Source organism: Choloepus didactylus, chromosome 9, assembly GCF_015220235.1.
Source record: "Choloepus didactylus isolate mChoDid1 chromosome 9, mChoDid1.pri, whole genome shotgun sequence".
NCBI lineage: Eukaryota > Metazoa > Chordata > Mammalia > Pilosa > Megalonychidae > Choloepus > Choloepus didactylus.
In genome coordinates this window covers 46,886,243-46,909,462 of record NC_051315.1, presented here as the reverse complement: position 1 = coordinate 46,909,462, position 23,220 = coordinate 46,886,243, and positions in this window count along the sequence as shown.

The following is a 23,220-nucleotide window of genomic DNA, read 5'->3' as shown; positions in this document are numbered from 1 at the left end:
TCTTGTTGATCTTCTCAAAGAACCAACTTTTGGTGATATTTATCCTTTCTATTGTTTTTTTGTTCTCTATTTCATTTATTTCTGCTTTAATCCTTGTTATTTCTTTTCTTGTACTTGGTTTAGGATTGGTTTGCTGTTCATTTTCTAGCTTCTTCAGTTGATCCATTAGTTCTTTGATTTTGGCTCTTTCTTCCTTTTTAATATATGCGTTTAGTGCTATAAATTTCCCCCTTAGCACTGCTTTTGCTGCATCCCATAGGTTTTGGTATGTTGTGTTCTCATTTTCATTCGTCTCTATATATTTAGCAATTTCTCTTGCTATTTCTTCTTTAACCCACTGATTGTTTAGGAGTGTGTTGTTTAACCTCCAGGTATTTGTGAATTTTCTAAGTCTCTGATGGTTATTGACTTCTAATTGTATTCCATTGTGGTCAGAGAATATGCTTTGAATAATTTCAATCTTTTTAAATTTATTGAGGCTTGTTTTATGTCCCAGCATATGATCTATTCTGGAGAAAGTTCCGTGAGCACTAGAAAAGTATGTGTATCCTGGTGATTTGGGATGTAATGTCCTGTAGATGTCTGTTAAATCTAATTCATTTATCAGATTGTTTAGGTTTTCAATTTCCTTATTGGTCTTCTGTCTGGTTGATCTATCTATAGGAGAGAGTGATGTGTTGAAGTCTCCCACAATTATTGTGGAAACATCAATTGCTTCCTTTAGTTTTGCCAATGTTTCTCTCATGTATTTTGTGGCACCTTGATTGGGTGCATAGACATTTACGATTGTTATTTCTTCTTGCTGAATTGCCCCTTTTATTAGTATGTAGTGGCCTTCTTTGTCTCTCAAAACATCCCTGTATTTGAAGTCTATTTTATCTGAGATTAATATTGCTACACCTGCTTTCTTTTGGCTGTAGCTTGCATGAAATATTTTTTTCCATCCTTTCACTTTCAGTTTCTTTGTGTCCCTGTGTCTAAGATGAGTCTCTTGTATGCAACATATTGATGGTTCATTTTTTTTGATCCATTCTGCGAATCTATATCTTTTAATTGGGGAGTTTAATCCATTTACATTCAACGTTAAAACCGTGAAGGCATTTCTTGAATCGGCCATCTTATCCTTTGGATTATGTTTGCCATATTTTTCCCTCTCTCTATTAATATCCTTTATTGTACCCATACCGAATCTCTTTAGTACTGAACCTTTCTCCAAGTCTCTCTGTCCTGTCTTTGTTTCTCTGTCTGTAGGGCTCCCTTTAGTATGTCCAGTAGGGCAGGTCTCTTGTTAGCAAATTCTCTCAGCATTTCTTTGTCTGTGAAAAATTTAAGCTCTCCCTCAAATTTGAAGGAGAGCTTTGCTGGATAAAGTATTCTTGGCTGGAAATTCCTCTCACTCAGAATTTTAAATATATCGTGCCACTGCCTTCTCGCCTCCATGGTGGCTGCTGAGTAGTCACTACTTAGTCTTATGCTGTTTCCTTTGTATGTGGTGAATTGCTTTTCTCTTGCTGCTTTCAGAACTTGCTCCTTCTCTTCTATGTTTGATAGTGTGATCAGTATATGTCTCGGAGTGGGTTTTTTTGGATTTATTCTATTTGGAGTTCGCTGAGCATTTATGATTTGTGTATTTATGTTGTTTAGAAGATTTGGGAAGTTTTCCCCAACAATTTCTTTGAATACTCTTCCTAGACCTTTACCCTTTTCTTCCCCTTCTGGGACACCAATGAGTCTTATATTCGGACGTTTCATATTATCTATCATATCCCTGAGGTCCATTTCGAGTTTTTCAATTTTTTTCCCCATTCTTTCTTTTATGTTTTCATTTTCCATTCTGTCATCTTCCAGGTCACTGATTCGTTGTTCAACTTCCTCTAGTCTTGTACTATGAGTGTCCAGAATCTTTTTAATTTGGTCAACAGTTTCTTTAATTTCCATAAGATCATCCATTTTTTTATTTAGTCTTGCAATGTCTTCTTTATGCTCTTCTAGGGTCTTCTTGATTTCCTTCATATCCCGTACTAGGGTCTCATTGTTCATCTTTAGTTCTTTGAGTAGCTGCTCTAGGTGTGTCTCTTCTGGTCTTTTGATTTGGGTGCTTGGGCTTGGGTTATCCATATCGTCTGGTTTTTTCATATGCTTTATAATTTTCTGTTGTTTTTGGCCTCGTGGCATTTGCTGACCTTGATAGGGTTCTTTTAGGGTTTGTAGACCAGTTGAAGTCCTTATCTCTAATTTATCAGATCTACAGCTTCGTGGAGTACACTTTCTCTAACTAACCAGCAGGTGGCGTCCACGAGCCACCTGTTCTCCACAAGCCAGATCTCCCCTGCTTAGCCTTTTTGGTGAGTGGGGGAGTGAGTCTTGTGGGGCCCAATTGGTGTCCCAAGCTTGCGTGTGTAGTTGGTGTTGCCTGCCCTGTATGTGGGGCGTGTTTCTGGGCAGTCGGGGAGGGGGGGGTGGCCCTAACAATCAAATCTCCCTGATGATCCTAGAGTTTTAAAGCTACTGCAATAGTCTAATCCTTCAGTTCAGTCCTGCCACAGTTTGTCTCTGCCACTGACCCACAAGTCTTTGGTATTGGCGTATGGCTCCTGAGACTTGCAAGTGGGCCCCTCTTCCAGGCTGTGCACCCCGGGTCCTCTGTTGAGGGATGACTGTGCTATGTCGCAGGTGAGTGCCGTCCCCCCAGGGCAGTTCTGGGCTGCTGGGCTGTGTTGGGAGGCTCCCAGTCTGCTGAAATGATGGCTGAATGGGGCTCTGTTAATTCACACTGCTCCCCCTTCCCAGCTCTGGGACATTCAGCTGAGGTTGCAGGGAAGGCTAATGTCCACGCCCAGTTTTGTGGTGTGTGCCTGTTATTTGAAGCACTTCCGTCACACTGGGTTGTCTGGGGCAGCTCTGGGCTATGGGGCTGGCGATGGGCAGGAGTGTTTCCTGTCCACCAGGATGGTGGCTGTGAGCGGACACCCCCCTTTTCTTGGGAAGTTGTGTTGTTTAGTGAATTTTCTCAGCCACTGGATTATTGCCTTTTGTCTCAGAGCTCTCTTAGTTCTGCTCTTGACTTGACGTGCCCAAATTTCAATTCTTTGAAGCTTTCTGTATTGAGCTTCTTAGAGTAATTGTTTTAGAAAAAGCAAAAAGGATTTAAAAAAAAAAAAAAAAAAAAAAAAAAAAAAAAAAAAAAAAAAACGGCCCTCCTCAGAGATCTAATGGGTTATTGAAATGCTAATAGACAAAGCAACCAGGGCCATTAAGGAAAAGTGCCCAGGGCAGAGAGATCAGCCTTGCTTCGGGATTTGCATATGCGCCTCAAGGCCTGATCTCCGCCCTTCCCCTTTCTGTGTTCACCAGAACTCCAAAAATCCTCTGCTTTTATTTTGGAGTTTTTCGTGTTGTTTTTTTTCTATGCCTGTCTCCTCTCTGCTGGGCTGGCTGCTCTCAGAGTCTCTGGTGTCTGGCCTCAGTCTATCTATGGTTGGAGTTTGAATCAGTAGAATGAGTTTCCGGTAAGAGCAGCCACTGCAATTCTCCCTTCTCCTTCCTGGAGCTGACAGCCCCTCCTCCCCCGGGACTGAGCCTGGCAGGGAGGGGCGCGGGTCCCCTGGCCGCAAAAACTTACAGATTTCGCTGATCTCAGCAGTTCCACGTTTTCATGAGTGTTGTATGAAGTATGCCCAAAGACAGATTGCTCTGTGGTGTCCAGTCCACGCAGTTCCTGGCTTTTTACCTACTTTCCTGGAGGAGTAACTAAAACATACAGCTCACCAGTCTGCCATCTTGCCCCGCCTCCCTCCGTCATTCATCTTTTAAATGATTTACAGAAGTGATTTGCACAAGGCCTGAAAATGTCTACTGAGCTGAACTGAATTGCATTGCAGGCAGAAAAACAAAGTCGTTTGGTCATGATATTTCAAAAAGGTAGAAACTTTTCTTTTACAAATGTAAACTCCTTGACAGTTCGGAGTTGTACCCACATACAGCAAAGAGCAACATGCACACAAAATATTGTCTAAAAACTCCCAGAGTTAGGCATTTTAAAAAGGAATGATGAAAATGTAAGTGAACTTTATGGTCTACCCATCTTCTCAGTGCTCTTTCAAGAAAAATGTTTGAAGTTCATTGTTCCTTGATGTTCATACCTAGTCAGAATATTTAAGAAAATGTCTCAACATTTTGAATTTGAACTTTGACAACTCTACAAGTTGACTTTTCTTGTCATCCGTGAAATGTAAATGCAAAACCCATTTAATTTAATCCATAGCCAAGTATAAGGGTTGAGCATGCTTTGTGTAAATAAAGAGAAGCAGCCATTATGTCCGTCTTTTTATAAATAGGGATGGCATCCTAAATGATATCAGATTGGAGAGATTTCTGGGATATATTGATTGTGACAAAAACAAGGAACAGAATGCTGTGTAGGGCATACCATATTTTGCATAAGAAAGAGAGGAATAATACATATTCACATTTGCTTGTATTTGCCTAAGTAAACATGGAAAGATAAATCAGAAGCTAATAGAAATGGTGAGAGGTAGCTGAGTGGATGGGGATGGGGAGAGAATGGCATTTCTCAGTATTTACTTTTTGTGTTTAGATTTTTGAATCTCTCAAATGCATTATCTATTCAAAGTAATTATAGTAAAATAAAGTGATATCAGATACAGCCCAGTAATATTCCCAGTGTGCTGTGCTACCAGATGTGAAGCAGCAAAATATTCTAAGTTTCTGGCCAAGAAGGTCTTTTTTATTTTTAACACTAGATTTAGAAATCATTTCAATTTTTTTAAAAAATACAAAAATAACAATAGTGTGAAGAACATCTCTATGTCATTTATCAGATTCACCCATGGTTAACATTTTATCCCATGTGATCTATCTACCTACCTACCTACCTACCTATCCATCTAAAACTACTTTTGTCTCTGAACCACCTGATGTTCATTGTTCCCTCTATATTTCAGTATGTATTTTCCAAAAATATAACTGCCCTACAGTAATCAACTTTATGAATTTATGGTGATAGAATATGAGCAAGAGAGTCTTCTTGTGGAAACACATGCTACCTAAATATAAGCCCCATCATCACTTTTATTGTACAAAATGGCAGTTGGGAGACCCACTGCTAAGGGTGAGAAGCACAGTGAAGTATCACCGTAAGCTCATGAAACACTCCAAATGGTGTTGTCCATTAGTTTCCAGATATTTTTCATCTCTTCCTTTTAGCACAAATCAAGCCATTCATTTCTAAAATGCCTGTGACTTTCCCAAAGTTTTAAATAAAAAAGTCACATATAGTCCCGTTATGGTTCAGTCATGAGGTCGGGAGAGGATTCCTCCGGTACACCTTTTTAAAAAGTAATTTTTTTTTTTTTTTTTTTAATTGTTTTTAACTTTTTATTTTGAAAGAATAATTTCAAATCTCATTGTTTTGATCTTATTCTAAAAATGTAAAGCCCATATTAGAAATGCAAATGTATTTGTTCTAACTGGAACCCTGAGAGAGAAAGGAGAAAAACTGGTAAGAGACAAAAAGGTGTTTTTGACCACATATGACCACAAGCCATGAATAACATGGACTGTTTGGACTGTGGAATAGTTGCATATATCTTAAATACAATCAACTTGAAAGTTCCCCCAACCCTCAGTTGCCTTCTGTTTCACAGACCCAGTTCTGTTTTTTTTTTTTTTTTTTTTTTAATCATCATTTTATTGAGATATATTCACATACCACGCAGTCATACAAAACAAATTGTACTTTCGATTGTTTACAGTACCATTACATAGTTGTACATTCATCACCTAAATCAATCCCTGACACCTTCATTAGCACACACACAAAAATAACAAGAATAATAATTACAGTGAAAAAGAGCAATTGAAGTAAAAAAGAACACTAGGTACCTTTGTCTGTTTGTTTGCTTCCCCTACTTTTCTACACATCCATCCATAAACTAGACAAAGTGGAGTTTGGTCCTTATGGCATTCCCAATCCCACTGTCACCCCTCATAAGCTACATTTTTATACAACTGTCTTCGAGATTCATGGGTTCTGGGTTGTAGTTTAATAGTTTCAGGTATCCACCACCAGCTACCCCAATTCTTTAGAACCTAAAAAAGGTTGTCTAAAGTGTGCGTAAGAGTGCCCACCAGAGTGATCTCTCGGCTCGTTTTGGAATCTCTCTGCCACTGAAGCTTATTTCATTTCCTTTCACATCCCCCTTTTGGTCAAGAAGATGTTCTCCATCCCACGATGCCGGGTCTACATTCCTCCCCGGGAGTCATATTCCACGTTGCCAGGGAGATTCACTTCCCTGGGTGTCTGATCCCACGTAGGGGGGAGGGCCGTGATTTCACCTTTCAAGTTGGCTTAGCCAGAGAGAGAGGGCCACATCTGAGCAACAAAGAGGCATTCAGGAGGAGACTCTTAGGCACAAATACAGGGAGGCCTAGCCTCTCCTTTGCAGCAACTGTCTTCCCAAGGGTAAAACTTATGGTAGAGGGCTCAACCCATCAAACCACCAGTCCCCTATGTCTGTGGTCATGTTAGCAACCATGGAGGTGGGGTAGGCGAATACCCCTGCATTCTCCACAGGCTCCTCAAGGGGGCACTACATCTTTTTTTTTTTTTTTCCTTGTTTGTCTTTTTTCTTTTTCTTTTTTTTTTTTTAACTTTCCCTTCTTTTTTCAAATCAACTGTATGAAAAAAAAAGTTAAAAAGAAAACAAACATACAATAAAAGAACATTTCAAAGAGACCATAGCAAGGGAGTAAGAAAAAGACAACTAACCTAAGATAACTGCTTAACTTCCAACATGTTCCTACTTTACCCCAAGAAAGTTACATAATATAGCAACATTTCAGTGAACTTGTTCCTACTACATCCATCAGAAATTAACAGACCATAGTCATTTCTGGGCATCCCCAGAACGTTAAATAGCTTATCTGTTCTTGGATTATTGTTCCCCCTTCCTTAATTGCTCTCTACTGCTAGTTCCCCTACATTCTACATTATAAACCATTTGTTTTACATTTTTCAAAGTTCACATTAGTGGTAGCATATAATATTTCTCTTTTTGTGCCTGGCTTATTTCGCTCAGCATTATGTCTTCAAGGTTCATCCATGTTGTCATATGTTTCACCAGATCGTTCCTTCTTACTGCCGCGTAGTATTCCATCGTGTGTATATACCACATTTTATTTATCCACTCATCTGTTGAAGGACATTTGGGTTGCTTCCATCTCTTGGCAATTGTGAATAATGCTGCTATGAACATTGGCGTGCAGATATCTGTTCGTGTCACTGCTTTCCGATCTTCCGGGTATATACCGAGAAGTGCAATCGCTGGATCGAATGGTAACTCTATATCTAGTTTTCTAAGGAACTGCCAGACTGACTTCCAGAGTGGCTGAACCATTATACAGTCCCACCAACAATGAATAAGAGTTCCAATTTCTCCACATCCCCTCCAGCATTTGTAGTTTCCTGTTTGTTTAATGGCAGCCATTCTAACCGGTGTTAGATGGTATCTCATTGTGGTCTTAATTTGCATCTCTCTAATAGCTAGTGAAGCTGAACATTTTTTCATGTGTTTCTTGGCCATTTGTATTTCCTCTTCAGAGAACTGTCTTTTCATATCTTTTGCCCATTTTATAATTGGGCTGTCTGTACTATTGTCATTGAGTTGTAGGATTTCTTTGTATATGCAAGATATCAGTCTTTTGTCAGATACATGGTTTCCAAAAATTTTTTCCCATTGAGTTGGCTGCCTCTTTACCTTTTTGAGAAATTCCTTTGAGGTGCAGAAACTTCTAAGCTTGAGGAGTTCCCATTTATCTATTTTCTCTTTTGTTGCTTGTGCTTTGGGTGTAAAGTCTAGGAAGTGGCCTCCTAATACAAGGTCTTGAAGATGTTTTCCTACATTATCTTCTAGGAGTTTTATGGTACTTTCTTTTATATTGAGATCTTTGGTCCATTTTGAGTTAATTTTTGTGTAGGGGGTGAGGTAGGGGTCCTCTTTCATTCTTTTGGATATGGATATCCAACTCTCCCAGCCCCATTTGTTGAAAAGACCATTATGACTCAGTTCGGTGACTTTGGGGGCCTTATCAAAGATCAGTCGGCCATAGATCTGAGGGTCTATCTCTGAATTCTCAATTCGATTCCATTGATCTATATGTCTATCTTTGTGCCAGTACCATGCTGTTTTGGCAACTGTGGCTTTATAATAAGCTTCAAAGTCAGGGAGTGTAAGTCCTCCCACTTCGTTTTTCTTTTTTAGAGTGTCTTTAGCAATTCGAGGCATCTTCCCTTTCCAAATAAATTTGATAACTAGCTTTTCCAAGTCTGCAAAGTAGGTTGTTGGAATTTTGATTGGGATTGCATTGAATCTGTAGATGAGTTTGGGTAGAATTGACATCTTAATGACATTTAGCCTTCCTATCCATGAACATGGAATATTTTTCCATCTTTTAAGGTCCCCTTCTATTTCTTTTAGTAGAGTTATGTAGTTTTCTTTGTATAGGTCTTTTACATCTTTGGTTAAGTTTATTCCTAGGTACTTGATTTTTTTAGTTGCTATTGAAAATGGTATCTTTTTCTTGAGTGTCTCTTCAGTTTGTTCATTTCTAGCATATAGAAACATTACTGACTTATGTGCATTAATCTTGTATCCCGCTACTTTGCTAAATTTGTTTATTAGCTCTAGTAGCTGTATCGTTGATTTCTCAGGGTTTTCTAGATATAAGATCATATCATCTGCAAACAATGACAGTTTTACTTCTTCTTTTCCAATTTGGATGCCTTTTATTTCTTTGTCTTGCCAGATTGCCCTGGCTAGCACTTCCAGCACAATGTTGAATAACAGTGGTGACAGCGGGCATCCTTGTCTTGTTCCTGATCTTAGAGGGAAGGCTTTCAGTCTCTCACCATTGAGTACTATGCTGGCTGTGGGTTTTTCATATATGCTCTTTATCATGTTGAGGAAGTTTCCTTCAATTCCTACCTTTTGAAGTGTTTTTATCAAAAAGGGATGTTGGATTTTGTCAAATGCTTTTTCAGCATCTATTGAGATGATCAATTGATTTTTCCCTTTCGAGTTTTTAATGTGTTGTAATACATTGATTGTTTTTCTTATGTTGAACCATCCTTGCATGCCTGGAATGAACCCCACTTGGTCATGGTGTATGATTTTTTTAATGTGTCTTTGGATTCGATTTGCAAGTATTTTGTTGAGGATTTTTGCATCTATATTCATTAGGGAGATTGGCCGGTACTTTTCCTTTTTTGTAGCATCTTTGCCTGGTTTTGGTATTAGATTGATGTTAGCTTCATAAAATGAGTTAGGTAGTGTTCCATTTTTTTCAATGTTTTGAAAGAGTTTGAGTAAGATTGGTGTCAGTTCTTTCTGGAAAGTTTGGTAGAATTCCCCTGTGAAGCCATCTGGCCCTGGGCATTTATTTGTGGGAAGATTTTTGATGACTGATTGGATCTCTTTGCTTGTGATGGGTTGGTTGAGGTCTTCTATTTCTTCTCTGGTCAGTCTAGGTTGTTCATATGTTTCCAGGAAATTGTCCATTTCTTCTACATTATCCAGTTTGTTGCCATACAGTTGTTCATAGTATCCTCTTATAATTTTTTTAATTTCTTCAGGATCTGCAGTTATGTCACCTTTTTCATTCATTATTTTGTTTATATGGGTCTTCTCTCTTTTTGATTTTGTCAGTCTAGCTAGGGGCTTGTCAATCTTGTTGATCTTCTCAAAGAACCAACTTTTGGTGATATTTATCCTTTCTATTGTTTTTTTGTTCTCTATGTCATTTATTTCTGCTTTAATCCTTGTTATTTCTTTTCTTGTACTTGGTTTAGGATTGGTTTGCTGTTCATTTTCTAGCTTCTTCAGTTGATCCATTAGTTCTTTGATTTTGGCTCTTTCTTCCTTTTTAATATATGCGTTTAGTGCTATAAATTTCCCCCTTAGCACTGCTTTTGCTGCATCCCATAGGTTTTGGTATGTTGTGTTCTCATTTTCATTCGTCTCTATATATTTAGCAATTTCTCTTGCTATTTCTTCTTTAACCCACTGATTGTTTAGGAGTGTGTTGTTTAACCTCCAGGTATTTGTGAATTTTCTAAGTCTCTGATGGTTATTGACTTCTAATTGTATTCCATTGTGGTCAGAGAATGTGCTTTGAATAATTTCAATCTTTTTAAATTTATTGAGGCTTGTTTTATGTCCCAGCATATGATCTATTCTGGAGAAAGTTCCGTGAGCACTAGAAAAGTATGTGTATCCTGGTGATTTGGGATGTAATGTCCTGTAGATGTCTGTTAAATCTAATTCATTTATCAGATTGTTTAGGTTTTCAATTTCCTTATTGGTCTTCTGTCTGGTTGATCTATCTATAGGAGAGAGTGATGTGTTGAAGTCTCCCACAATTATTGTGGAAACATCAATTGCTTCCTTTAGTTTTGCCAATGTTTCTCTCATGTATTTTGTGGCACCTTGATTGGGTGCATAGACATTTACGATTGTTATTTCTTCTTGCTGAATTGCCCCTTTTATTAGTATGTAGTGGCCTTCTTTGTCTCTCAAAACATCCCTGCATTTGAAGTCTATTTTATCTGAGATTAATATTGCTACACCTGCTTTCTTTTGGCTGTAGCTTGCATGAAATATTTTTTTCCATCCTTTCACTTTCAGTTTCTTTGTGTCCCTGTGTCTAAGATGAGTCTCTTGTATGCAACATATTGATGGTTCATTTTTTTTGATCCATTCTGCGAATCTATATCTTTTAATTGGGGAGTTTAATCCATTTACATTCAACGTTAAAACCGTGAAGGCATTTCTTGAATCGGCCATCTTATCCTTTGGATTATGTTTGCCATATTTTTCCCTCTCTCTATTAATATCCTTTATTGTACCCATACCGAATCTCTTTAGTACTGAACCTTTCTCCAAGTCTCTCTGTCCTGTCTTTGTTTCTCTGTCTGTAGGGCTCCCTTTAGTATGTCCAGTAGGGCAGGTCTCTTGTTAGCAAATTCTCTCAGCATTTCTTTGTCTGTGAAAAATTTAAGCTCTCCCTCAAATTTGAAGGAGAGCTTTGCTGGATAAAGTATTCTTGGCTGGAAATTCCTCTCACTCAGAATTTTAAATATATCGTGCCACTGCCTTCTCGCCTCCATGGTGGCTGCTGAGTAGTCACTACTTAGTCTTATGCTGTTTCCTTTGTATGTGGTGAATTGCTTTTCTCTTGCTGCTTTCAGAACTTGCTCCTTCTCTTCTATGTTTGACAGTGTGATCAGTATATGTCTCGGAGTGGGTTTTTTTGGATTTATTCTATTTGGAGTTTGCTGAGCATTTATGATTTGTGTATTATGTTGTTTAGAAGATTTGGGAAGTTTTCCCCAACAATTTCTTTGAATACTCTTCCTAGACCTTTACCCTTTTCTTCCCCTTCTGGGACACCAATGAGTCTTATATTCGGACGTTTCATATTATCTATCATATCCCTGAGGTCCATTTCTAGTTTTTCAATTTTTTTCCCCATTCTTTCTTTTATGCTTTCATTTTCCATTCTGTCATCTTCCAGGTCACTGATTCGTTGTTCAACTTCCTCTAGTCTTGTACTGTGAGTGTCCAGAATCTTTTTAATTTGGTCAACAGTTTCTTTAATTTCCATAAGATCATCCATTTTTTTATTTAGTCTTGCAATGTCTTCTTTATGCTCTTCTAGGGTCTTCTTGATTTCCTTCATATCCCGTACTATGGTCTCATTGTTCATCTTTAGTTCTTTGAGTAGCTGCTCTAGGTGTGTCTCTTCTGGTCTTTGGATTTGGGTGCTTGGGCTTGGGTTATCCATATCGTCTGGTTTTTTCATATGCTTTATAATTTTCTGTTGTTTTTGGCCTCGTGGCATTTGCTGAACTTGATAGGGTTCTTTTAGGGTTTGTAGACCAGTTGAAGTCCTTATCTCTAATTTATCAGATCTACAGCTTCGTGGAGTACACTTTCTCTAACTAACCAGCAGGTGGCGTCCACGAGCCACCTGTTCTCCACAAGCCAGATCTCCCCTGCTTAGCCTTTTTAGTGAGTGGGGGAGTGAGTCTTGTGGGGCCCAATTGGTGTACCAAGCTTGCGTGTGTAGTTGGTGTTGCCTGCCCTGTATGTGGGGTGTGTTTCTGGGCAGTCGGGGAGGGGGGGTGGCCCTAACAATCAAATCTCCCTGGTGATCCTAGAGTTTTAAAGGTACTGCAATAGTCTAATCCTTCAGTTCAGTCCTGCCACAGTTTGTCTCTGCCACTGACCCACAAGTCTTTGGTATTGGCGTATGGCTCCTGAGACTTGCAAGTGGGCCCCTCTTCCAGGCTGTGCACCCCGGGTCCTCTGTTGAAGGATGACTGTGCTATGTCACAGGTGAGTGCCGTCCCCCCAGGGCAGTTCTGGGCTGCTGGGCTGTGTAGGGAGGCTCCCAGTCTGCTGAAATGATGGCTGAATGGGGCTCTGTTAATTCACACTGCTCCCCCTTCCCAGCTCTGGGACATTCAGCTGAGGTTGCAGGGAAGGCTAATGTCCACGCCCAGTTTTGTGGTGTGTGCCTGTTATTTGAAGCACTTCCGTCACACTGGGTTGTCTGGGGCAGCTCTGGGCTATGGGGCTGGCGATGGGCAGGAGTGTTTCCTGTCCACCAGGATGGTGGCTGTGAGCGGACACCCCCCTTTTCTTGGGAAGTTGTGTTGTTTAGTGAATTTTCTCAGCCACTGGATTATTGCCTTTTGTCTCAGAGCTCTCTTAGTTCTGCTCTTGACTTGACGTGCCCAAATTTCAATTCTTTGAAGCTTTCTGTATTGAGCTTCTTAGAGTAATTGTTTTAGAAAAAGCAAAGAGGATTTAAAAAAAAAAACAAAAAAAACGGCCCTCCTCAGAGATCTAATGGGTTATTGAAATGCTAATAGACAAAGCAACCAGGGCCATTAAGGAAAGGTGCACAGGGCAGAGAGATCAGCCTTGCTTCGGGATTTGCATATGCGCCTCAAGGCCTGATCTCCGCCCTTCCCCTTTCTGTGTTCACCAGAACTCCAAAAATCCTCTGCTTTTATTTTGGAGTTTTTCGTGTTGTTTTTTTTCTATGCCTGTCTCCTCTCTGCTGGGCTGGCTGCTCTCAGAGTCTCTGGTGTCTGGTCTCAGTCTATCTATGGTTGGAGTTTGAATCAGTAGAATGAGTTTCCGATAAGAGCAGCCACTGCAATTCTCCCTTCTCCTTCCTGGAGCTGACAGCCCCTCCTCCCCCGGGACTGAGCCTGGCAGGGAGGGGCGCGGGTCCCCTGGCCACAAAAACTTACAGATTTCGCTGATCTCAGCAGTTCCACGTTTTCATGAGTGTTGTATGAAGTATGCCCAAAGACAGATTGCTCTGTGGTGTCCAGTCCACGCAGTTCCTGGCTTTTTACCTACTTTCCTGGAGAAGTAACTAAAACATACAGCTCACCAGTCTGCCATCTTGCCCCGCCTCCCCTAAAAAGTAATTTTTAAAAAATGTAAACAGCACCTTGTCTAAAATCCATTTATTTGCTTCCATCAACAGTAGTGATAAATGAAGTCAGGTTCAGGACGTGCCTTTTGCTCCTGACTTCCAGCCAAGCTTGCTCCTGTTGAGGGTGAGGGCGACTCTGGAGGGGTGGGGGGGATCTCCAGGAGGCCTGGGGAAAGAAAGGGACGGGCCTTGATTCCCTATTGCCACGGGAAAGACCAGAGCCTCACACGGCTGTTTCCACCCACCTAGAGGTAATGTTTTGCACCCAAGTTCCAGGCATTTTTTTCTGTTTCAGAAATATTCCACAAATACATTAATGCTAGATGACATGTTTCAGATAAATGACATTGAGGAATGGTTCTGGCATTTGTAGGTACTGTCCTACAATCCTGCGGAGACTTGGATGGTGATAAGGGGGTGACCTTACCAAGGGTGACACATGGCAACTTTGGCTGTAGTTCGTGATCTGGGTTTGGGGAGGGGTCTCTCCTGCTGTCCCTCCAGTTGTTATCTACAAAGCACATCCTTCCTGAGATCTGTCACAATGCAGAGGGATGTACTGCACTATAATTTAACTAACCCTCTGTGGATGGAAATACTATTTTCCTAAAAATTTTTTTTTGCTTTTACTATATACAACTTAATGAAAATTCTTATGTATATACACATGTATATACACGCATACATATATATGTGTGTGTATATCTCTATGAATCTATCTATCATCTATCTATCTATCTATATGTAGGTATCTTTGCTCAATTGTCGAGTGGTTTCTGTAGGATAAATTTTTAGATGCAAGTTTGCTGGATCAAAATATATGCCCTTTTTATGATTTTTATACATCCTGGCAAATTACCCTCCAGACAGTTTGTTCCAATTTAAAACTGCATCAGTGGTATGTGAAAATATGGTGCCCTACGGTTGGGTGACCTTGAAGGCTTGTCGTCCTGGCTGTGACAAGCTTTCTGGGTTTGAACCCTGGCTCTGCCACACACCAGCCATATATACTCTTGAGTAAGTGATGTAATCTTACCAAGGATTCCTTCATCCTTCCAACGGGCTTTACAGGGTTATTGCGGAAGTAAATGAGACGCCAGATGTGAAGTGCTTAGCTTGATGCCTGGCACCTGCTACTGCTCGCTCTGGCCCAGGCCCCGAGAAGGCCTCCAGCCGCCCCACCTGAGCTAAGGGTGGAATCACAGCCAGGCCCTAATATGGACAGCGAACCCAGGGAGGAGCCTCTACCCTTCGTTGGTGAGGAAGTGGTAATGGACAAAGGCACCATCCTTTGATCACCTTCTCATGACTTTTGGCTAATCTGGAGGTTCTCAAATGTCTAAAAAAGGCTGAAGTTTTGAATAGTCAATGTGCCCATTGGATACCCAGTGTGGGCAGAGCACTGGACAAGAGAAACGGGACACAGTGTATTTTCCTCTCCTTCCTCAGGAATCCAGAGGCTTTGCAGCCCCAGAACTGGGTAGGGCAGAGTCTGGGTAAGAATTTAATGCCTTTATCCTAAAATGCCTCCTTTGCAAAGCTCTTTCAAGTACATTATTTTTATTTAGCCACCACAGATAGTTGTAGTTAATATTTATATTTCTTCCATTATCAAAGCACACAATTTCCATAAGCCATGTATAGATAGTTATTACAAAGTCAATAAATAAATAATTTATGACTTCTTTTCATTCTTCTGTTCCCCTTTAATCTACTTTTATCCTTTTGCCCAATTCTTTAGCCCTTACCCCCTGCTCCTTTGTTTTCAATTTTAAAGAATTGTGGTTCTTCCTTACTCTTTAAAAAATATCTTTTCAAAACTTATGAAATTATTCATTCTTATTTTTTAATATAAAAGCTTTACTGAGATTTAATTCAAATACTGTTCTGGTTAGCTAATGCTGCCTTTTCACAAAATACCAGAAACGGATTGGCTTTTATAAAAGGGGGTTTATTTGGTTACATAGCTACAGTCTTAAGGCCATAAAGTGTCCAAGGTAATGCATCAACAATCGGGTACCTTCACTGGAGCATGGTCATTGGCATCCGGTAAACCTCTGTTAGCTGGGAAGGCACGTGGCTGGTGTCCGCTCCAAAGTTCTGGTTTCAAAATGGTTTTCTCCCAGTATGTTCCTCTCTAGGCTTCAGCTTCTCTCCAAAATGTCACTTTCAGTTGCTCTTGGGGAGTTTGTCCTCTCTTAGCTTCTCCGGAGCAAAAGTCTGCTTTCAAAGGTCATCTCCAAAATATCTCTGTAAGCTGCAGCTCCTCTCTCAGCTCCTGTGCATTCTTCGAAGTGTCCCTCTTGGCTGTAGCAAGCTCACTCCTTCTGTCTGAGCTTATATAGTGCTCTAGTAAACTAATCAAGGCCCATTCTGAATGGATGGGGCCACACCTCCATGGAAATTATCCAATCGGAGTCATCACCCACAGTTGGGTGGGTCACATCTCCATGGAAACAACCTAACCCAAACGTTCTACTTTAATCAACACTAATATGTCTGCCCTGACAAGATTGCATCAAAGAGCATGGCTTTTTCTGGGGACATAATATATACAAACTGGTACACATACCATATAATTTGCTCATTTAAAGGACAGAATTCAGTGGTTTTTAGTGTATTCACAGAGTTGGACAACTATCACATCAATTTTAGAACATTTTCATCACTCCAAAAGAAACTACATACCCATTAACGGTCACTCTCAATTTCCCTCAATGCACACCACCACCCTTCTCCTCCCCCCACCATACCTGCTCCCCACCTCCCAACCCCCAGTACTAAGCAACTGGTAATCTACTTTCTGCTTCTATAGTTTGCCTCTTCTGGAAATCTCATATAAATGGACTTATACAATATGTGGTCTTTTTGAGACTGACTTCTTTCACTTAGCTTAATGTTTTCAAAGTTCATCCTTGTTGTAGCAAGTTTCATCCATTTTTATTGTTGATTAATATTCCATTGTATGGATATAGCACCTTTAGTTGATTCATTTGGGCCATTTCCACTTTTGCCTATTATGACTAATGCTGCTATGAACATTTATATACGCATTTTTGTGTGGACATGTGTTTTCCTTCCTCTTAGTTATATACCAAGGAATGCAACTTACAGGGTTATTGGTTTTTTAATCTAAATAATGTTGGAGTGAATATCTTGGCATTAAAAAAAAAATCAAAAGATTTTTCAAGTCAAAGGAAAAGCATAAACAAAGGCTCAGGGGCATGATGTTTTGGGTCTTAACCTCTGAACCTCCTGTTCAGTGTTTGTAAAATGGATAGTATCTGGCACACAGGAAGTTCTCAACAAACGAGAGGTATTGTTCTATTCTCTCCAAACTTTGAAGCAAAAATCCTCATGGACCTAGCCTCTTCATCCATCCATACCGTCAATATTACTAGATTCCCCTGGATTTTCATTTGTATAATTTTGTATTTTATTGAGGCTATCCAGGCATATATGCCTTCAGTAACTTCCAGAGCGATGTCATATGTGGAAACTAAAGCTGGGCTCAGCTTGAAGTTTGCCATTCCCTTTTCATCTTTGCATCCTTCTTGCTAAACTCCACGTGTTCTTAACTTCTTTCCTTATGCTCCCGTTGTGTGGTTGGGAGGCAGGCTCTATACTCACATCCCTCAGGTCATCGGGAATCTAGTAATTTTGTGCAGATCCAGGGTGAAAAATCACAGCTTGTATAAACCAGAATTTGAAAAATGGTGGTCCATGGGCCAAATCACACCTGCATTCTGGAACTGTTTTGTCTGTACAGTGTGCCATAAAAAAAGAAAGCTGAACCAATTTATAAAAAATAAGGAGATTTCACACAAAACTATATTTCAAATTGCTTTGGAAAAATTCAGAAGATCTGGCAATATAGGGCCTGCATTCTTGCACTGCACAAATAAACTGATTTGTCCTACCAGCTCCTTCCTTTGGCATGTTTCAGGGTGACAATGAAGGGACGTGAAGTGTCAATCCATGAAGGCACTATAGAGACACACATTTTTACAACTTCTTGTGTGGCTATGGCACCAGCCCTTCTCCTCCATGTCCAGCCCCATTGTTGTTTATCTCTGCATTTTTTTTTTTTTTAAATCCCTGGCATTTTTTTGTGATTTCACAGCAGTCCAGACAACTTTTTTTCCCCTCTTTGTTTAGTATTCTGCTGCCCTGTGGAAAATGTCCTGTAAAAGTTTCCCAATATAGGCTTATAAAGATAGTGGACTCTAGTTTCCAACATCCACCCTTTCTCCTTTCAAAAACATTATCACAAGCTCCTTGTTTCACTTTATAGGCCAGTTCACCTTCCTCTCAAGTGTCTGCCGTTAAAAACAACAGTTGGGTCAGTTCTTAAAAACCTGGTAGAAATAAGCTGCATATCTGCCAGCCCTGAAAATGTTTCCCTTCTTCAAAACCTGGTTCACTTAGAATCACTTGACCCATGACGTCTACTTTCAAACTGCTTGTTTCTTCATCATCCACAAGCAAGTTCATCACTCGATTTTTCCTGGCACTTGATGCGTTTTGTTAAACCCTACCATTATCTCCAGGCTCTCTTTTGGTGACTTCTTATTCTGTCCATTTTAATTTTGCAACATAGACCTTGGATTTCTGAAGGGAGTGCTTTTGTTCTTGAGTGACCTCTTTCTGTTCTCATCTCCTCCACTCTGTTTCATCTGTACTTTGATTTACTCAGTGTCTTCACTTTGGTTTTATCTGTCTTAAATGCCTCTGCAGCAATATCTATTTTATTCTTGAAAGCCTCTGGCTGTACTCCTTTGGAAAGTTCTCTTTATGTTATTTAAAAAAATCTCACTACTTCTGAAATCTCTAAAGGGGAATAGGACTTCTGCTTTTCTTCAGTTATTTACCCAACTCCCTGTGTTTTAAGAAATTAATTTCAAGCTCTACCATTGCATGAGTAGGAATAATAAAATCTTTCACTTAACTTTTTTTTTTAGGGAACAAATTTATTTTAATTTTTCTGAAAATATCTTTCACTTTACTTTTTATGACTTCTAGTACTTTTGCTTATGATACTCTTATGCTTCTGTATTTAAATGGCTAAGCACGGGCAGCTAAATAAATATCCTCTATTCAATCTAATGATTCTAAAACTTGAATAATTAATACACTCTATTTAAAAGAAAAATATTCTTTTGGACTCCCATTGTTGATCTAAATTATTTTCCTTATAATTAACTTGCTGTTTTAACATGGCGTGGCTAATCTGGGGCAGTTTCAGCCTATGGTGACTCAATTCTATCATATTTTTCTCTTTTCAAACTGCCCTGAAACTTTGTTCATGGGGTCCATTTATGCATTGTATTCCTCTTTCCTTTTCTCTTAGGTCTGTGATAATTATAGTAATGACACTATTGGCCCCAGTGGGGTTGAAAACACCTGTGGAAGCATGGGCCTGAGATTTTGTGACACACCTGCTCATAAGGGGGTCATCCAGGTCATTCAAAATATGCTCTTGTAATTATTTAGATTGATTTGGAAAGCCCTTGTAGAAAACGTTCAAGTCTCTGTTACTATGTTTTATAGGCTGATAACAAATGCTTTCTTGCAGAGGTCGCCTTTTGTTTATCCACAGCCCCATTTCCTTGGCACCTTCCCCAACCCCATTCTTTTGCTATACACTGGAGAGGCACCATGTATACATTCTTTATTTTTGTCTTCCATATTTCTTTTGAGAGTGCATGATGATAAATTGGATCTTTTTTCCCAACCCAATTCACTTCCATGATCTTTCAAACATCCAAATTGCATGCCTTTTAAACAAAAGTTGAAAAATCTGAATTTGAATGGCTCTTCCCTTAATGAGGAATTTGGTGAGAGCCCCAAACCAATTTTTTCACTTCAAATTTCTCTCTTCAAATTCAGCTCTATTCTTAAAGTCAAAATTACTTCCAGATCTTACCTTTTTTGAAGACTTCTAAGCTTTAGCTCCACTTGTATTCTAATCTAGCTCTAGATTTGGGATTAAGAGATCCCCCCCAAAATTCCTCCATTTAACAAGCTATAAAAACTTTGGAGGAATCCCTTAACTTCTTAGAGGCTCATTTTCTAATCTGTAAAATGGGGTAATATCTACTACTTCTCAGGATTCCTGTGAAGATTTCACAAAATAGTGTATGTGAAATCACTCTATCCATATTACATATATTTACTTTAGACTCTGCTTACCCTAATTTTGTTTGTTTTGTTTTTTTTTTCTTTCAGTCCTTCAACACTGCTTTTGAACTTTCTCTTCTTTTTCCTTTGGCCCTGTATTTTCCTTGGCTCAAGTTCTCTGTCCTTCCTTCTTTGTGACCCTTTCATTCATTCATCCGTTCAATCATATTTGGATGAAAATGTTAACCTCTTGAAAGTTGATATCAGACTTGTTGGAGGTGGTGAGACTACTTTTGGGTCAGTTGACTCATGAGGATGTGGTTTTCTAGGAGCCAAGGCAATCAAAGATATAGCTGAATTGTTAATTTGGAATGGAACAGGAATTGGATAGAGGGAGAGAAGAGAAATTTGGGAAAGGGAGAGTGGGAACAGGGAAAAGCATCTAGCAGATGGCATGAGGAATAGGGGGCTTTAAGGGAAGAAATGAAGAGTGAACAAAATCCTAGGTTAGAGAGATGGTGAGAAATAAGTGGAAGGACATTTCATATGAAATCAAGAATAACTAATGTTCGATTGGAAGTTGTCTGTTCACTGTGATGTAAATTCTCTATGAAATCTTTGAAAAAGTCTACCACCCACCAAAGTAGGCTTTTGAGGAAATCATGGAAAAGGGCTGAACCCCAAACCCAGATAACGGTGAAGGGGCACAGGGATGGCAAGCCATGAACTAATTCATTGTAAATCAGACATGACCATGACAAGGTAATGTCCCTGGAAATTCACAGGCATTGTGGGGAGGGCTTTGAATATCCTCTGGGTGGTAGGATGGGGGTTAGAACCAATCTTAACTATTCACTTAAAAATACAGCATATACCAAATGTCAGCCATGCACTCCTTAGACTAGGGTTCCATCTGAAGAAGCTTATAACATAATAGGAGACTGATGAATATTTGTTGACTAAAAAGTGCATATTTCCTACCATTAATTTATCTCCCTTTGTTAATTTCTCTCTCTTTCACTATTCTATTCTCTGAGTGGCCTAATACATAGCTATTTTAGAGTGTTCTCTATATCCTTTTCCTCAGCAACAACCGATCTTTCCTAGTGTTTTCTCTCTGCATCTTCTATCACCCTCCAGAGGCTCTACATTTCACTGCTTTCCCAGATTTCCCAGCAGTCATTTCTGTGTGTTGTTGGCTCAGCTGTTTTGTGTGTGTGCTTTCCTGCCTCTTGTGGTTAACATAGCAATGCCAGTCTCCCTTCTATGGTGAAAATTCTTGGAAGGTTTATAGAAATATCCCCTTTTCACCACAATATTTGAGCAAAATTCAATTTACAAAGAAGGAAAGAAAGTGAGAGCAAGGCTGAAGAAAGAGATGAGAGAAAGAGCGAGAGAAAGAGAGAGAGAAAGAAAGGGGGGAGGGAGAGGGAGAACATGAGTGTTTATTTCTTGGAGATAACATACTGAAGTACTTTCAGACAGAATTATATAATGTTTGAGATTTGCTCTAAAATAATCCAGAAGGAGAGGGAAATAGGGGGTTGGGTGCTATAATAAAACAAGACTGGCCACATTGCAGAAACTGGGTGATAGTTCAGTATAATATTCACTCAATATTTGCATATGTTTGAAAATTTCCATAACTGAAAGCTTAACTAATTTCTGTTTATTAAAGGATGTGCAGGTGGGTTATTGATTTCTACACTAAATACTTTTTTGTTACTCAGGTGATTTCTTCAGCCACATGTACAATATGTATGTCTCCTCCTCCCAACTCCTCTGCTCCCCACCAAACCATTTCTAAGTTTTCTCTTCCTCGAGATTTGAGGGTATGCCTATTTCTCACTGGTCTAAGAGATCCTGGGGGACTGGGGCAGTGACTTACTCAACTTTGTGTCCCAGTGCCATCTACCCCCGGACCCCTGCCCCTGCCACCCGCGTTGTCTGGCTTTTGCTGGGCTTGTGAACACATCACCAGGGCTCATAACTAAGTGGAGCCATAGCCTATCAGTGCAGCATTTTATTCCTCAGGCGGGAGCACAAACAGCCCTTTTGGCTCTGCTCACATGTGGCCATATCACCTCAGAGTTCTTTCATCGGCCCTGTTCCTTTTTCTTCTGATACAGTCTCTAAAATAAATCCAGTGTCCTTTCAAATCTGAAGTCCACTCTACACTTCTTACTTCCTGTGATCTGGCGATTTAAATCACTGCACTCATTCTGGGTAATAGTCCTCCTCTCTAGACGGGAGGAGTGGAGCTCTTCTCTCCTCACTTTGGGTGGCTGGCCCTCATACTGCCCTCCAGAGAGGCAACTCTAGCAGTGCCTCCATCTTTGTTTCCCATTTCCCTGATCATCGTCCTCCACATTTCCTTCCTGCCTCCACCCAGTCCCAAATCTTCAGCTTTACCCTGAATTTACTATTTTAGGCCCAGTTTATAACCTCTCTTGTAGTTTTCCTCTTATCACTGTAGTTCTGATAGCTTCTAGGACAGGCATCCTTGTACCACCTTGCTCTGACTACTCCTCTTTAAATGATTTATTGCAAATCTTAGTGGCCAATTTGTCTTCTTTGGGAAGGTTCATTTGGGGGTCAGATATTATTATGTCCATTTGATAAGAACCAGAAAGGCTGAGCTTTCTGGTTGAGAAGGTTGCTTAAGGTTTCAGAACTACTAAGGGTCCAAAGTAGAACCACGATCTCCTAAATCTTAGTCCAGTGTTCCAGCTAGCACCCAGCATCCAACTGACACTGTGCTATTATCCACTGGGGAAGTGCTGGCTGACCTTGAACTTCTGTGCAGTTGCCTTGCAGCACTTACCTTTCTGGGATATATCTGACCATAGCCCCAGAATACCAGGAACTGAGCTAAGCCAAAGTAGGGGGTTGGGACTAACTGTCTTATTGATTCATGCTGGCATTGCCTGATAGCTAGGTATTATCTCAAACAATTCTTCTCATTCCTGAAAAAGAGCCAAACAATGTAGGGAGGCAATGGGATGCAATCCTCCTGGCTATTGGGTCTTAGCCAGGTGCCTTTAGATTTCCAGAAACAGAGACAGGTTTGGCATTAGGTCATTCTCCATGGGTTGGGCACCTGTAAAAAAAGATGTACTAAAGTGCTGATCCCCTTCCTTGGGTGAAGAGAAGTACTGACTATTGGCTAGCATTATCAATTAGAAGGGCAGAATGGTGGAATGTGAGTGGTGGCTGACTTCAGTGGAGAAAGAATGTGAGTTCTCTCCTACTGTCACTTGAGGGTGTCAGCATATGAAGTGGGGTGTGTGTGTGTGTGTGGTGGTGATGGGAAGGGGAGCTAGAGCAGGTTTAACCATGGCAAGACCTTCCCTCCCATCCTCATCTCCAATCAAAATCAGCTCCTATACCCCATTCACAATGCCCTGCAGCGTCATGACCCTGGCACTTCTAGAGCATTAAATTTCTGGGGGGTCCTGAGCAAAACTCCTTCAGAAACTACAATACTACCTTCTGTCCTTGATTGCTTTGCAGAAGAGAATATGTTTGTAATAAGTGTCATTTTTAATTTCTCCCCACCAAGCCTTC